Source organism: Eschrichtius robustus, chromosome 1 (assembly GCF_028021215.1).
Source record: "Eschrichtius robustus isolate mEscRob2 chromosome 1, mEscRob2.pri, whole genome shotgun sequence".
Taxonomy (NCBI): Eukaryota; Metazoa; Chordata; class Mammalia; order Artiodactyla; family Eschrichtiidae; genus Eschrichtius; species Eschrichtius robustus.
This window is the reverse complement of record NC_090824.1, coordinates 83,661,510-83,676,991: the sequence shown is the minus strand read 5'-3', so window position 1 is coordinate 83,676,991 and position 15,482 is coordinate 83,661,510. Positions and strand designations below refer to the sequence as shown.

The 15,482-nt window shown below is 38.0% G+C and overlaps 1 long non-coding RNA gene across 1 annotated transcript in view; it reads right to left on the bottom strand.

Moving 5' to 3' along the window:
* Nucleotides 1-5,033: 5,033 nt before the first annotated feature.
* Nucleotides 5,034-15,482, bottom strand: part of LOC137767672 (uncharacterized) — a 346,176-nt gene continuing 335,727 nt past the window's right edge. Inside the window, exon 5 of the long non-coding RNA XR_011074556.1 lies at nucleotides 5,034-5,236. This is a non-coding gene — a long non-coding RNA (uncharacterized lncRNA). The remainder of the gene's footprint in view (nucleotides 5,237-15,482) is intronic.

Genomic DNA, 15,482 nt, shown 5'->3' with positions numbered 1-15,482 from the left:
ATTTACATATAATTGTTTGATTGGTGAATATTTTATGGGTAATATGGTCACTCTATGGCATTCAAGGAACACATAAATCATGGAGCTCAGGAGTCCAGGTCGGTCATTTTTTGGCTTCAAAACATTCCATCTGATACTTAAATTTATGAATTAAAAAATTTTAAAATAGTAAAGAAAATGTGAAGGGAGAGCTCTCATGTACTAGATATATATGTATACTACACATATATTTGGGAGAGACCAAGTATGCAACAGTCAGTCAGTCCATCTTGGCACAGCTGGCTAATTTGGACAATGACAACAAAATATCAAATTCACCGGGTAGCACAAGTGTATGTGGGGCCATACTCAAGACCATAGTAACTTAAAAAACGATGTTCTGCAAAACAGGTACAGAATAGTTCCGATCACAGTAGTAAAACATCAAGAAAGTCACTTCTCCTGCCTTATAAATTACACGAGGGAAGTCTTGCATTTAAGCTCTGTTGTTGTGACTGAGTGTGCTACTTAGATACATTCAATTATCTTTTTGACTTCTGGAAACTGGATACATGGTGGTTGACAACTATGGTTAAGCACTTAAACAAATTACAAATTATTATTTAAATGTTCAGTGGTAAATGATTGTGGGTCATGGGACTTGATACCTCAGTGAATGAGATCAGAAAGAGACTCAGCTTTAGGCTATATGTAGTACCTGACTAGAGAGATCTATATATTTTTATTTTTGTAGCCCCCATCCCCTATCCTAGTGAATGTCATTAATTGTTTTGAGCAATTTTTTTCAAAAAGTGTGATTCTTTTGCTGTATTAATAAACAAACTATGTCTTTTGATGTTTGTATCCCCAGGGCCCAGACCAAGGCTATGTATGTATATACTAGGTGTTCAATAAATTGTTGTATTTAACAGTGAATGTGAATTAACCAAAAAGCTATTTCAAACTATCTATCCCTTAATGTTAGGCAGCAGTGGTAAAAGTTCTCTGTGATTGTACATTTCTGAAAATGTCATCACAGCATCTTCCTGGATTGATTAGGCACCCTGTCCAAGTTGCTTATCTGATGTATATTAGGATTAGAGGAAATGTCTATGGAAGTTCCACAGAAGGCATCTGCAAATCCCTGCCTCTGCTTGACTATTTAGAAAGGCTTGAAACATGATATTATGTAACACCCCAGTACCTTAAGACAGTGTTTACCAAACTTTAATCACTAGTAGACCAACATCATAATTGCTCAATCCCCAGACTCCAGAGCATCTTACAATTGCAACTGCAATTCATATGGCCTAGGTGAATTGTCATGGCACTGCCTACCTTACACTTAACCTAAGCACTGCTATCCATAAAACACATTGAGTTCAACAAACTTTTATTAGATAAATATTTTCTATATGCCAAACATCATGTACTAAAAGTAACTATAACTGACAGAACATTCATTCTTAGGAATTTATATTCTGGAGTAGATAAATTTTTAAAATGCAATATGTCATTAGGGGATATATGCCATAATAATTTTGCCATAATAATGTGGCATAACAAAGCACCCCAATATTGAGCATCTTAAACATAATCATTTATTTCCTCCGTGAGTTTGTGGGTCGTTTATTTAGGACTTGGCTGTTCATCTCTCTTAGTCTCCAGCGAATTTGCTTACAAAGCTGAAAGTCAGCCAGCTGTGGGCTACTCTAGACTGCTGTGGTTGGGATGAGAGGGTGATTCAGTCTTACTCCAGGAAACTTATCCTCCAGCAGGTATTCATAGAAAGTGCATAAGAGCAACATTCAAACAGAAACAAGCACACACTTTTTCAAGCTTCTGCCTGCATCATATTTGCTAATATACCGTTGGCCAAAGAAAGTCATATAGCCAAGCCCAGTGTCAGAGTGAGAGAGATTAGAGTCACATGGCAAAGAGGGCAGATACAGGATGGGATGACAAATAGAGGCCATTTCTTCAGTCTACCACTGGGCATAACAGCTATGGAGAAACACAAAGCAGAGTGAAGAGATAGAAAGTGAAGTTACTAGGGAAGGGGCCAAATCAGGTGATATTTGAGCAAAGTCTTGAATTCAGTGAGGAAGAGAGCCATGTGAATAGTTTGGAAGAGAATTCTAGAAAGAGGAAAGAAAAGAAATTCCAAAGGCCTGAAACCAACTTACATTCAGCATGATGGAGAAATAGCAAGGAAGCTGAAGCAGAGTGGCAGTAGATAAAATCAGGCAAGTAGCCAAAGGAAAGACCTGGCATGGCTTGTGGGCCATGGCAAGGATCCTAGCTTTAATTTTGAGCGAGAGGAAAAGCCACCGCAAGATTTTGAGCTGACAAAATCAGGACCTAACCTATGTTTTTAAAGCTTATCTCTGATTCCCATGAGAAAGATCAACTGCAGGTAGGAAGAGTAGAAGCAGGGAGGTCAGTTAGGAGACTATGGTCTTAATTTAGCAGAGATATCACGGTGGATGGGTCATGAATGTAGTGTGAAGATGGTGAGATCACATACTGGATATTTCTAAGGTACTGCGAACAAGATTTGTTAAAAACTTTATACACACACTATGTATATATATGTGTGTGTGTGTGTGTGTGTGTGTGTGTGTGTATGTATATTCAATTACTCATTAAAATATCTACATAGTTAAAACAAAAAGTGCTCATTACTGTAGCACCTAAGGTCATCTCATGTACCACCCAAAGGTGATTATGTGAGAACTAACCTTGGGAAACAATGCCTTGCCGTCAGACAAACATTTAGACTAGTCACCTAAAACTCCTAACGTGAATTAAGTGGTCAAAGACTCTTGGATTAAAAAGTCACAGACCCTTAAATTGTCTTGATCACTCAAAATATAAAATCAAAGTAAATGACACATTTATTTTACTAGAACTTTGTAAGGGGAAATTTCTCTTGTTCTCAATGCTTTCCATGTCTTAATGATTTCCCCATGATCACAGAAATTTCTGGCATTGACTCCTCACATCAGAGAAATTTTCTCAAAGTGTTTAATAACCTAGGTTTTATTTCCTTGGTTTATTATGTTCATAACTTGTGAAGCTCCCCAAGAGTTCTTTCTTATGGGAATAGAGGCACACACAATCCTCAAAATTGTAAGTACCCACTACTGTTGGGAAAGGTGCTATGTAAATGCAAAGAGAACAGAGTACTGCCGCTCCCCCTAAAAATTATAAGAATCTACATGTTTTATTATTGTTGTCACTTTATTAAAATGAAAATTCATTTTCACAGGGATTAAATTTTCATTTTGCCGCAGAAAAAAGTGAAATTTTCTGCAAAAATTATAAATTTCCACAGCAGCAACTTCATAAAAATGTATGATCTTGCCCCTCAGGGTGCCTGCTCGCTTATTTGAAATGAAAAGCTGTTTGTATTCATGGTTAGAAATACACACATGAGGAAAAATTAATCATGCAAATATTTACAAAGTGGGAACAGTAATTGTTGGGAGCCTCTGCAGTGAGCTGGGCACAATACCACAGATAGAAGTGCTAGAGAGAATTCCAAAGGACAACTCATTTGACAAAGCCAGGTCTGAAGTCCCATCTTATGGACTGACAATGCTATAAAAAAAAATCCTGGGTGTATTTCTTACGAAATTAAGTTTTGACAGTCATGATGCCAAATATTACGAGCGATAAAATAATTTTCATTAAACATCTGCAAATGGTACAATGGTAGGCAAGATTTAGAAATTAGAATGGGCATTTTTTGTGGAGGGTGACTATTTGCTCTGGCAGTGTTCTTCTTATCTTTATCTGAGGAATATTATTTTGAGACTTCAGATTTATTTGATTTATAGTTTTCAAACGGGAAGGGGTACTATTTTTATTTTGTAAGTCACTTTAATGTTTATGGGAAATCTAATTTAAAATAAAATGCACTTGTTGTTACTTTAAAGGATAAAAAGTTGACTGGTCCCATTGGAAGAGTATTACCAAGAGCACTGGGAAGGGATTTTGATGAGTCCTGTGATGGCCGTGTGTATGACCTGGAACATGATGCTGGGTCTTCCCTGGATGAAAGTCTGGACAGCTGGACATGAGACATGCTTAAAGGCCAAACAACTCCCTTATGTATCTCTGCCTACAGATCTCTACATTCCTTCTGCTCATAAGGGATGGAAGAAGAAAGAAAGCAACTTAGTATGAGAGCAAATCAGAGGTTCCTGACAGGACTGACCACATAATGAGTAGGGACCAGTGCAAAAGGAAAATGTGAGGCTCTTTGTTCAAATATTATTAAGAAACTCAAGATGGCAGCAGCAGAGCATGAAGCAAGCACGGAGCCCTAACTGCACAGGTCACATACCCATGAAGTTAGTATTGGTTCCTAACACAAGAAATGTAGGCCTCAAATCAAGAATCTTATGCGTTTTTGGTATTCAGGCCAAGCCGCTAATAGGACATCTCTGATCTGAAAGGAAGGTACTGAGGGACTCACTCGGAGGGGTTCAAGAAATGTATTTAACAAGGCTTTCTGGATTGGGTGTTTTGAGAACTATAGAATCTTTGTGCTGTCCTTTAGTTTCCCATTTAAAATGGCATCTTGGAATAAGATGAAAGCCAGCATTACATTTTCTAAACATTAGAAGTTTTATTTTATCTTATGTCTTAGAACTTGAAGGCCACAAGCAACTGCTAAGTCATTCTACATCCTCAACTACATAGGTGGTCATGAAAGCATCAATACGTGCTTAAGAGAATCATGCCAAGACCCCTCCCCTGATTTCCTCTAATCCTGGATTTTCTCATAGTCAAGAATTCTGTATAAATATCTATTATCCACTTAAAGTAGATGTCCCAAAGAAGGCATGAGAAATTGCCAGAAACAAACAATAAAATTCAACCCCTCAAATATGTAAATAAAATGAAAAAATAGGCAAAAAGGAAATAGTATTTTAGGCATGGACTTTTTGTGGCTGTCATTTGGTTAAATCTTACTTGCTCTCTGATTTTCTTTTAGTGATGATACATGATGATTTCTTAAGCATTCAAACCACTAAAGACTACTATCAGTATATTCCAATAATTATAGTGATTGCTGTTTACAGTGACCAAACTTTCTTGATGTGGTGAAGTCTTCCAATTCTTGAAGTTGGAGAGAAAAAGGTATTTTGTTCTTTTATGATGCATCAGTAGTAAAAAAATAAGACGCAGTTTCTCAATTAGGTGCTCTTCACATATCCAATCAGCTCAGGAGCATCAATATTCTCACCTAAAACCAAGATAAAGAGAAACCCTTGAGATATTCCCTCATCTCGGCATATCTTCAAGGCTGACCAGGGTGATCAAGTTGTGCTGTTAAAAATGTCGTTGAAGGAGGGTGAGGAAGAGTGCAACTTTGCCCTCACTCTCACCTCTGGTGACCCTCTGATTGTGGTGTCAAATGGATTCTAAACAGTCAACACTCCATTATCTGCACTGTCAGTCCTCTGGTGTAATTCTTGCTTTCATGTTCGGCTGGAATAACTAAGCTTGATACGTGGACCCAATTAACTATCTTTTGCTTATTTTTACCTCCCTATGCAGCCTGCCACCCCAGCAGGAGGACTTCAAATCCCAACACTCAATTACCTTCTCCAACCCAGGAGAGGTGTGAAAAGTAAATACAGTGAAGTCAGTAAAGAAAAATCAAGTTTTATTAGGCTGATCCATCATATGAACTCTCAGTTGACTATAGTTTTTGGCACAGAGTAGGAAGCAGACAACAATTCTATGCAAGGAGTAGAGTGCAAGCACAACCTTCAGCTTCTCTAACCAATGACAGTGCATCACCAAACAGCTTTGTGATGGAGTTTATCGTATAGGAATGGCTCCTGCCAAAAGAATACTATTGACTCCAGAAATGACAGACAGCAAGGAAGAAGTCACAATGAGGATTCTGCTAATTCCACAGGCATCATTATCAGGAACCTCCAAAATACTGTATACAAAAATTTTATTACAACCAGTTTTAACTTGCAGTAAGCTCACAGAAGATCTCTCTTTTGGTAACTCTTCATAAGATACAGGTCTGAGTGGAGAAAGTGTAAAAGCTAAAGGGAGTCAGAAGAAAAGAAGCAATCTCAGCCAGCAGCCTCAGTGTTCATCTCTCATATGTGTAAACACCACATAAGCATTTCTTGCTGTTTAAACTACAAAAGATATAGGGTTATGGGCCCTTTAAGCAATCATTATTGCTTAAAAGTTTGGAATTTAAATTTCTATCACTGATTCAAAGTGTTATGAATTCCCAGAACATCAGACAAATCCTTATGATTGAGGACATATGTGATGTCAAATACACATTCTAAAACTATGTGATCCTAGATCATCCTTGGTGGTGCTCCCCTCCAATTAGCTAGATTATCCAACAAATACATGGATACACTATTGTCAGAGGCTTTGATCCAAGAAGAAAACTAACTGTGGCACCATTACAAAGGCCTGACTTTATCCTGACCAGTCCACCTGGAAACACCAGAAATCCATTTATATTTTGGTATCTTATTAACTAGATTAATAACTTTGATTTTTGAAGGCTTTTATGTATAGAGGGGAATGTCAAATTGGGTCACTTGTACAAAATGTTATGCTCATTGCCTTATTCTTCCTACCCACCACTACTTATGAGACAATACACTTTTCAAACTTGCTAAAAATGCAGTGACAACATTAATCACCCAAACTAGACCCTTGGACTACAGAGCTGAACTTTCCTACAGGCAATGCTGCAGTCTTCCGAAAAGTTCAGGGATCTCTCTAATTAACAGTCTAAAGGGGAAAAAAGAGGATTTAATACTTTATTTTGCCAATCAAAAAATATCCGTGGTATGGCTCTTGGCATTATAGCTCTTGGCATCACCAGGACTGCACACCTACCTACTCTATCTTGTTAGTACTTTTTGGTCTTTCATGTGACAATGACTTGTAATGTGTAGTTGCTGTCTCCTAGCAGGGAGTGAGGTGGGGAAAGAGGGGAAAAAGCCCAGCAATTACTGTGCAATACTCAAATCTGCCTGCCAACAGGAGAACAGTGATTTGTGAGACACGTCAAGAAGTGCTGGCAAGATCAATCCGCGGAGATCCCTCTGATAGTGGAATAATGAGTTGACAAAGACCAATGTTCAATTGGGTCCAAGCCCAATAAGATTACTGTTCAGCATCATCAATATTGTCTCTGTTTGGAACTGACACAATCAGACTGGAATCAATTGTATTTTCCACAGCACTGTCACACATGATTTTTAACTTTGGCTCACAACTCTGTAGAGGAGCTTGCAGATGTTGGCAGATTTTTGCTAACTTACGGGATGTCGTTATTAAGTAGGAGTTGCACCCCACAGTAATTTGTGGTTCTGTAGTGTTTCTCTGAGGTCTGTATATTGAAGAGAGAAGACAAGGAGGAAGAGAAGGAGGAGATGAGAGATTAGCATGACAGAGAGATTTTCTGTTTAACCTCCCTGCTTTTGTTTTTGTTTTGTTTTTTAGTGTAATGACCAAATACCATATGTAAATATGTAAGCTAGTTCTTAGCTTCAGCTCAATTTAAGTTGGGGATCAAAGATTTTTAATGAAACACAGAATCATAAAATTTTTTCTGCTATGAAGCAACATAACAATAAAATTGTTATGTTTTACCATCCAAAGGCAGAGCGTATATGTAAATGGCTCTGTCTAGAAAATATTAGAAGTTGTTCAAGGAGCTGGAAAATCTAATAAGCGATTTGATTTTTAAGCAATCTCTCCAGTCTCCTCCAGTGTGTTTTATAAGTCATTACTCCCACCAAAGAAAGCGATCAGCTTATTTCATGAGACGAATTTGTGCCTCTAGTCTTGCCCAAATGGGCATCCTAGACTCCTGATACTAGCTGACAGATCAAGTTATCCAGTAATATAATGTGGTTCATGGCCACAGAATTAATATTGGAAAAATCCGATAACGGACAGGGGCTGGATTTCTCTTTTGCCACAAGCATACATAACAATGGCATGACTAGATCTTCCCCCACTGAGATCCACCTAAATGTAAATTTTGTGAGCAGTAAGCGCTGTGGAAAGACAACGAAATTTGCTATTCTGAACTCTCCAACTTAATAGGCTTAAATTTTACCTAACAAACTCAGGCTTTTAAACCTGATCAAATGTCAGTAATCCTGTCCCTTCAAATCTAATCCCAGTTGTTAGAGTGTATCTCTCCCCAGTCCAGGATGACATCAGTGTTTCAGAATATTATGTAAAGCAGAAATTTATGGTGGCCTCTCTGGTCTCTGATCACCCCTGACACGGTTTTTGTCCAAGCCCATGTTGGTCCCTAAGAGGCAGGCATGTGCCCACCTTCTTGGGCAGGATATCTTTGTGGAGCCTGGGAACCTTGTTACCTATGGTCCAGCCTCCTTAGGTGAATCACAGTCATTTCCTCCTGATGTCCTGCTTCCACTCCAAGGCTCTGTGAAGAAGTGAAAGCACCAATTCCAAGGTATCTCAGATCGCTGCTGCTTCTCCTTTGGGAAAGTCTTCCTTTCCCTTCATGCTCACTGCAGCAAACATTCCCCTCCCCTACAATGCTCTGACTGCTCTCCATTTCCCTGGAATAACCCCCTCAAAGAGTCCAGGTTAGAAAACAAAGGTGGGTTACTTTGATGTTGACCCCATCACAAAGGGCTCAAGAACAAAAAGGCCAGGTTACCATTTCAAGATGAGGTTGGAAAAATTGAGAACAAATTGCAAATTAAAATCTTAATGAATAAATCTGTCACACCTGCGGCTAGGTGGCCTTGAAAAAGACCTAGAAAAATCCCAAATCTACAGCCTCATCATAATCCCAGATCTAAAAAAAGAAAAATAGTACTTGTGAGGATCAAAGGAGAATATGCATGCAAAAATGTCTTGTTGATACTAAAATATGAGTGGCATCAGTTATTCTTCATTGTTTAATGCCTCTTGCAAAGCAGATAGCAATTTGCAGCTGAGAAATGAGAGAGAAAAAAGAGAGACCAGTCTTCCTCATACTTGATTTCTTAGGTGGTTTGGATCTAGTCTGAACAGCCTGCTGTATTGGGCTCCAAGCTAACTGAAACCCCTGGAGACTTTGCAGTCATTGCATTCAGCACTCCTCTGGCAGACTAACAAATGCCAGTTGCCCCATTAGGCAAACTCACAGAGGAGCAGCTCCATTCTCATGGGAGTTCCCAACATCAGCTCGGCCTTAAATATTGTGAGCATCTAGGGAAGCAGGGGCAGGAAAATGTCAGTGTGTGTGCTTGGTTTGAATCTCTATGTGTGCAGCATTAAAGACTTGAGTGTCTCTGGAGGGTATTTAAATAAATTCCAATGTTCAGGGCTGGCCTTATATATAAGTGAATTAAGCCTCTGCCTATTGGGTTTAAACATACCAAAGCATCCCTGACTGAAAATGGAACTCCTATCAAGTATTTCTATAGCCCTGGAAGTACTTACTTAAGGAAATGCTTAATTTAACTTGGATTAGATATTACTTGATACCTTATAGAGAGCAGCAAGGAACAGTTTATCTGACCATCACACAGCAGAATTTTGTGTCTTGAGGGTCCTGGACAGAGGAAGAGTACATTATCTTGTGAAGAGGAGAGAAAGTCAAAGCACAAATGGGGGAGTAGGTGTTGTGGGTGCTGAGTGGAACAGGTAGAAAACCAAAGCAGAAGACATTGTGCATGTAGGAAACAAGCAGTGGGCTCAGGCACCAGATCGGAGAGCAATGAAGGGAGAGGAAGTGCCAACTGAAGAAAGAAAGGAAAAGCACAAAAGATTTGCCTCTGCTACAAATGCTTGCCAGGGTCTTTCCCTCATTCTCATTCAATTCAACAGATATTAATTAAGCATGAGTATCATAGACAAATATTTTCTACAAAATATTTTCTGTAAAAATTTGACAAACATGGGCTGAAGGCAGTATTCAAACACTAGGAACCATGTACCTGGTCTGTAGTTCAAATCCACTATATATTAGCTATATATTCATAGCATTTACGTTATCTGTCTCAGTTTCTTCAACTAGAAATTGATGAAATTGATGATAACAGTATCTGTTGGACTTGACAGAGTAAATCTAAGCATATCCCCAAGAGGATCAACCATTTCTCCCACTGACAATATGCAGTAAAAGAAACAACAAACTCTCCTCCACTATTCTTCTGGCAATAAGATGTAAGAAAATGGGTTAACATGGTAAACTGAGCCCAGGCTCACTGCTGGGTCTGTCTCCTGCTTAGACTCCAAAGTGGAAATCACATTTTAGGGACTCCAGTTGCCTAATGTGTTTCCATGTTTTCCACACATTTTTCTCCATGAACTCCATTGATAAGCAGCTGTGATGAGAGCCCAAAGGAGGATACAACCCCTACACATGGATTGACATTTACAAATGTTCCTTTACTATCCGCCCATTTCTGCTTTTCTAGGTTCTATCCTGAGAGTCTCACCCTGTGAGTGAGACTAAGAATTGCAATTAGGAATATTCAGTGAACTACTCAGTTCTTTGCTAGACTACTAGCTTGACCTGCTGAAGAGTAGTTCTTAAACTATGAGGTTCATAAGAATCATCTGGAGAATTTTTTTTAATGCAGATGATTCCTGAGGCCTTTCAATCTGCTAGATTTTACTTTCTCCTGTGAACTTTCCAGAAAATGCTCTTGGATCAAAAATTATTGCCTCTTCATCCTTGTCTTGCTACAATTCAGTTTCATTATTTCCTACTCAATATGCCTAATGTCATGGCCTGGATAGATATAATTTGGTGTTATTTTTCTGAGGGTAAATGGCAAAAATATCATTACAGAAAAATTTTCAGAATTATCCTAGCTTTAATGATACTCCAGAACCTCAGTTTTACCAGACAGTATGAACATTATAATGAACACAGATTTTTATATTATATATTTAATTTTATGCTCAAATAAAATAAACTTTAACACGTTTATGTACATGCATTTTATATTGAATTTTGTTAGATATTTTCCTTAAGTCAGCATACCACTCCTTCAGCAAGTTTCTGCATCTGCTATAGTGGGCCACATTACTGAATATTGTTATAACTGGAGAAAAAACTAAAATGAAGGAACAGAGAGTGAGGTAGTATATTTCTTAGCTTGTGAGTCTATGTAGTTCAATGGTCCCTCTATTAAGTCATTTCCCCACTCTCCTTGGATATAAGGGAATTTTCAGTCTGACAATCTCTTGTTGGGTTATACCTTTCTCATTTCTCCCCTTCCTGGGGTGAACTGACAACATTAACAATAAAAGAATATGGAGTTTCTCAAAAGCAATAGCTTTGCGCTTCATTTTAGGAAGAGTCAGGATAGTAGAATGGTTAAAAGCATGGCTCTGGAGACAGATGGTTCTGGTTCAAACCATCACCCTGCCATTTATTAGCTACACAGCCTCTCTTTATCTCAATTCCCTCATTTGTAAAATGAAGATGATAATAGTACATGTCTCACAGGAATTCTGTAGGACTAAGTGAATTAATACATGCAAAGCACTCAGAGCAGTGTCTGGGACACGGACAGCAACCATTAATGTTAGTTATTTTATGAGAAGATATAGGTGCTGTGTTAAGAAATTAAATACTATATATGGTGAACCCTCATTATGGGTATTAAATGTTATTATTTATTAAAATGTTAAATTAGGTTTTAAAATTAAAACCACTAACAAATTACATTTAAATAATTTAGAGGCTAACAATATGGAAAAAGATTCCTAGGAGGAGTATATTCAAAACTTTAAAAAAATTCTACAGAAAGACTACTGAGTTATTTCAGTTAATTGAGACAGACTATGACAAAGCAGACCTGGAAACACAGACTGGAAGGAATTGCAGACTATGAGATAAAACATATCAATTAAAGAGGAAGTTAATAAAAGGATATTAGGACAAGCACTAAGGGCTCTATTACCACATAATAGGGAATGCAGAATGGTAGTTCAAGACCCATACCAGTGAGACAAGAAAATCTAGGTACAGTAGTCCCCCCTTATCCATGGGGGATACGTTCCAAGATCCCTTATTGATGCCTGCAACGCAGATAGTATCAAATCCTCTATGTACTATGTTTTATCCTATACATACATACCTATGCTAAAGTTTAATTTATAAATTAGGCACAGTAAGAGAATAGTGGAATTGCCAGCATCACTACTCTTGCACTTTGGGGCCATTACTAAGTACAAATAGGGGTTACTTGAACACAAGCACTAGGATACTGCAATAGTAGATCTGATAGCTTAGATGGCTAAGTGACCAATGGTGGGTAACAGGGATGATTGACCTCCCAGACAGGACAGAGTAGGACAGTGAAAGATTTCATCATGCAACTCAGAATGGCGTGCAATTTAAAATTTATCAATTGTTTATTTCTGGATTTTTCTATTTAATATTTTTGGACTGTGGTTGACCGTGGGTAACTGAAACCACAGAAAGTAAAACTGCAAATAAGGGGGGACTACTGCAATGGTGATATATTCATAAATCTTAGTTAGGCAGGCCTTGGGAGAGATCTGTGAGCAGATAATGGAGAGCAGGGTCCCAGCTTAGAGCTGGGATATAAGATCAAACTCCTGCCATTGGAGTCAAGTCTGACAAGAATAAAGGATCCAAATCTTTTCGTGATGTGAAGGTGGAAATTTGGTCTAGGAAAGAATAAAAATCCAGTTATGAGAAACAGAGCATGAGTTGGTGGCCTAAACCAGTGATATTCTGGTAGATGTTCCAATAACTCTTCAGGGGAAAGGTCTGTTTTTTTAGAGTTTGCCAATTTCTGTAGTGTAAATACTCCCAACATGGCTGATTTCAAGCTACTATGCAACAACTGCCAGCTTGCATAATTCCTCAAAAATGAAAAACTGATTTCCATGAGCCAATACAAGTCAGCTCCAGCGCACAGTAGGAGTCCTGGTTTTCAGAATTGAGGGAGACGTTTCAAGAATATCAATGATAAGTCAGAATATCAATGCTGAATCACCAAATGGTAAACGAGACCTTCTTCTTTCTTATGCTAAAGGTCGAGCATGATCTTGAGACACAGGGCAAGGCTAAGCTTTTAAGGGAGGCAATCAGGAAGCCCCAGTGGAAAGAAGAGATATCAGCAAGCTCCACACCCCTGGGCTGCCTACACTTCAGCTGCCCCCATACTGTTTTATCTGCATGGCTTAGACTGGAAAAAGTACAACTATGTAATCCTGAGCCAACAACACTGGCTGACCGGCCAGTAGGCTCAGCACAAAGTCTGGACCAGCAAAATGGACTCACCAGTTAAGCACCACAGACTGGGAATTGGTAAATGCTCTTCTAGGAAAGGACGTGTTATCTCATTTCTCCTTTTGTAAATTATACTACATTCTCCCAGAATGAAGTCTAAAAACAACTGGTGACAATAATAACATTAATAGTTAGCATTACTTGAGTAAATATTACATGGCTGGCATTGTTCAAGGTCCTTTACTTTCATGGTCTCCAATAACCCATATCAAAGTGGGTTTCTGTCACTATTCCATGGAGCTCAGAGCTTCATGGAGATGCCTGAGGGGTTACCCGAAGAAGGAAGACAAGGCCAGGGCATGGGGCTTTGTCAGCATAGTAGCTCCGCATACATATATTTATGTAACGAAGTTTCACATAAGATGCCTTTTCAAAAAGGGTCTCTATTGATAAAAAATTTTTTTGAGAACAGTCAAAACTTAAATAGTCCTACAAGGTTGTTACATTTTTTCTTGTTTAAAAAAATGTTTAAATCTATCTAAGGTAAAAGACAAATAAAATCACCTCCTTAAGATAACCACTGTTACCCGTGTGTTGTATAACCTTCCAGATTTGTTTTTTAAGGTACACATATTAGGGTAGGTTTTATTTTCTACATTTAACAGCTGAAGAAATTTATTCTTGCTCAGAGTAACACAGATGAGAAGGGATCCTAACTCAGGCCTGTCCCTATGTTCCTATCAGGGAAAACAGGCAGTTACCTCTTATTCTCTCATACAAAGACCATATAGGTCTTTCTGTGAAATCTAGTGTTACAACTAAGGATGGCATTCACATCTGCCTACTCTCTCACTTATAACTGAGTCAATTGTCCCCCAGAGGAGAAAGCCCCACACTAAATTCCAGAACATATACTGCATACTCATGGGAAGAAAGCAGACCAGATAGACAGCTTATACCCTGGACCCATGAGTTGGTATAGTTCTTCAATGTTATCTCTTCCTTAGGCCAGGCTTTTATCATTAACCATTAATATCATTTAAAAGGGATAAAAATTGTTATAAACTTTGAAAGGTTTCAAAAGCAAATAAATGCTAGCTTATCAATTTCACCATCAAAAAATATTAAAATTAGATTAAAAATATACAATTAACCTAATACATTTTGAATTTGGACTAATTGTTTGACATTCAAAAGGGCCCCAGGATATTTTTCACTTGAAACACAGAAATAAAAAATTCATACTAAACAGTCAGAGTTTGCCCTCAAGGTTGAAAACATTAATCATCTCGCATCTAACTGTTAACTGTAAAAAATCATTTTTCTTCTGATTTAAAGGGAATTATTTAGTGACTGTTTTTAACTTCTCAGCTTTCTCAAGCAGAAGCAGTAACACAGGGTCAGGTTCCAGGCTCCTCTGCCCCTTCATGTCTCCCTTCTCTACAAAAAGCTGCCTTTGATATACAAGGAAGCTCCTGGCCCAGAAAAGAATACACAAAGCCCAGGAAGAAATGAGAGTCTGCTAGGAATGTAATTGAGATTTAGTTACTAAATTCAGGAAATGACTGGAGTTGAACAGTCTTTCTAAGAAGGTAATACTAACCCCAAGTAAACATGAACTTGAGGTGACAGATGAATCAGTAGGGATGAGTCTTCACAGAACTTCCAAGTTTCTGAGAATCCTTCCATAATTTTAAAAAGATCATCAAGCTAGAAGTAACCACTTTAAAGAAAAAGTTGGCTTTCCATAAAATGGACAGGCACATTTCATATCAGGAAGGAAGTAGAATAAATCAAATATACTTAATAGCCTATTTGTGCTGCTTTCTTATGGTGCCAAACCATCCCAACAACCTGACTGGTCTATAACATTATGCTTGGGCTCTTCAGTATTGAAATTGCCTTAGGTGGGATCCAAGATAGCTTTCCTGATATAAAACTATATTCCACAAGTAATGTTGGAATAACACTGAAAAGGATTCTTTATCTCTGACTTTGGGGTTGATATTTGGCTCACAAGGGAGTTTTAGATTTTTTTTAAAACTTCTGGTTCTGGACAGCATTCCTTTCCCTGTATAGGTATTAATTTTAGAAAAATGTCCATTGTTAATTAGCTAAAAATGTTTTTCTTTCAAACTGCAACATAAAGGTTAACTAAAAATGCTTGATTATATGTTAAAGCAAGTTTTTAAAATGATTCTCCTTTCTTTCTCTTCCTAAATATATGGAGCCATGGAGTTTGTTA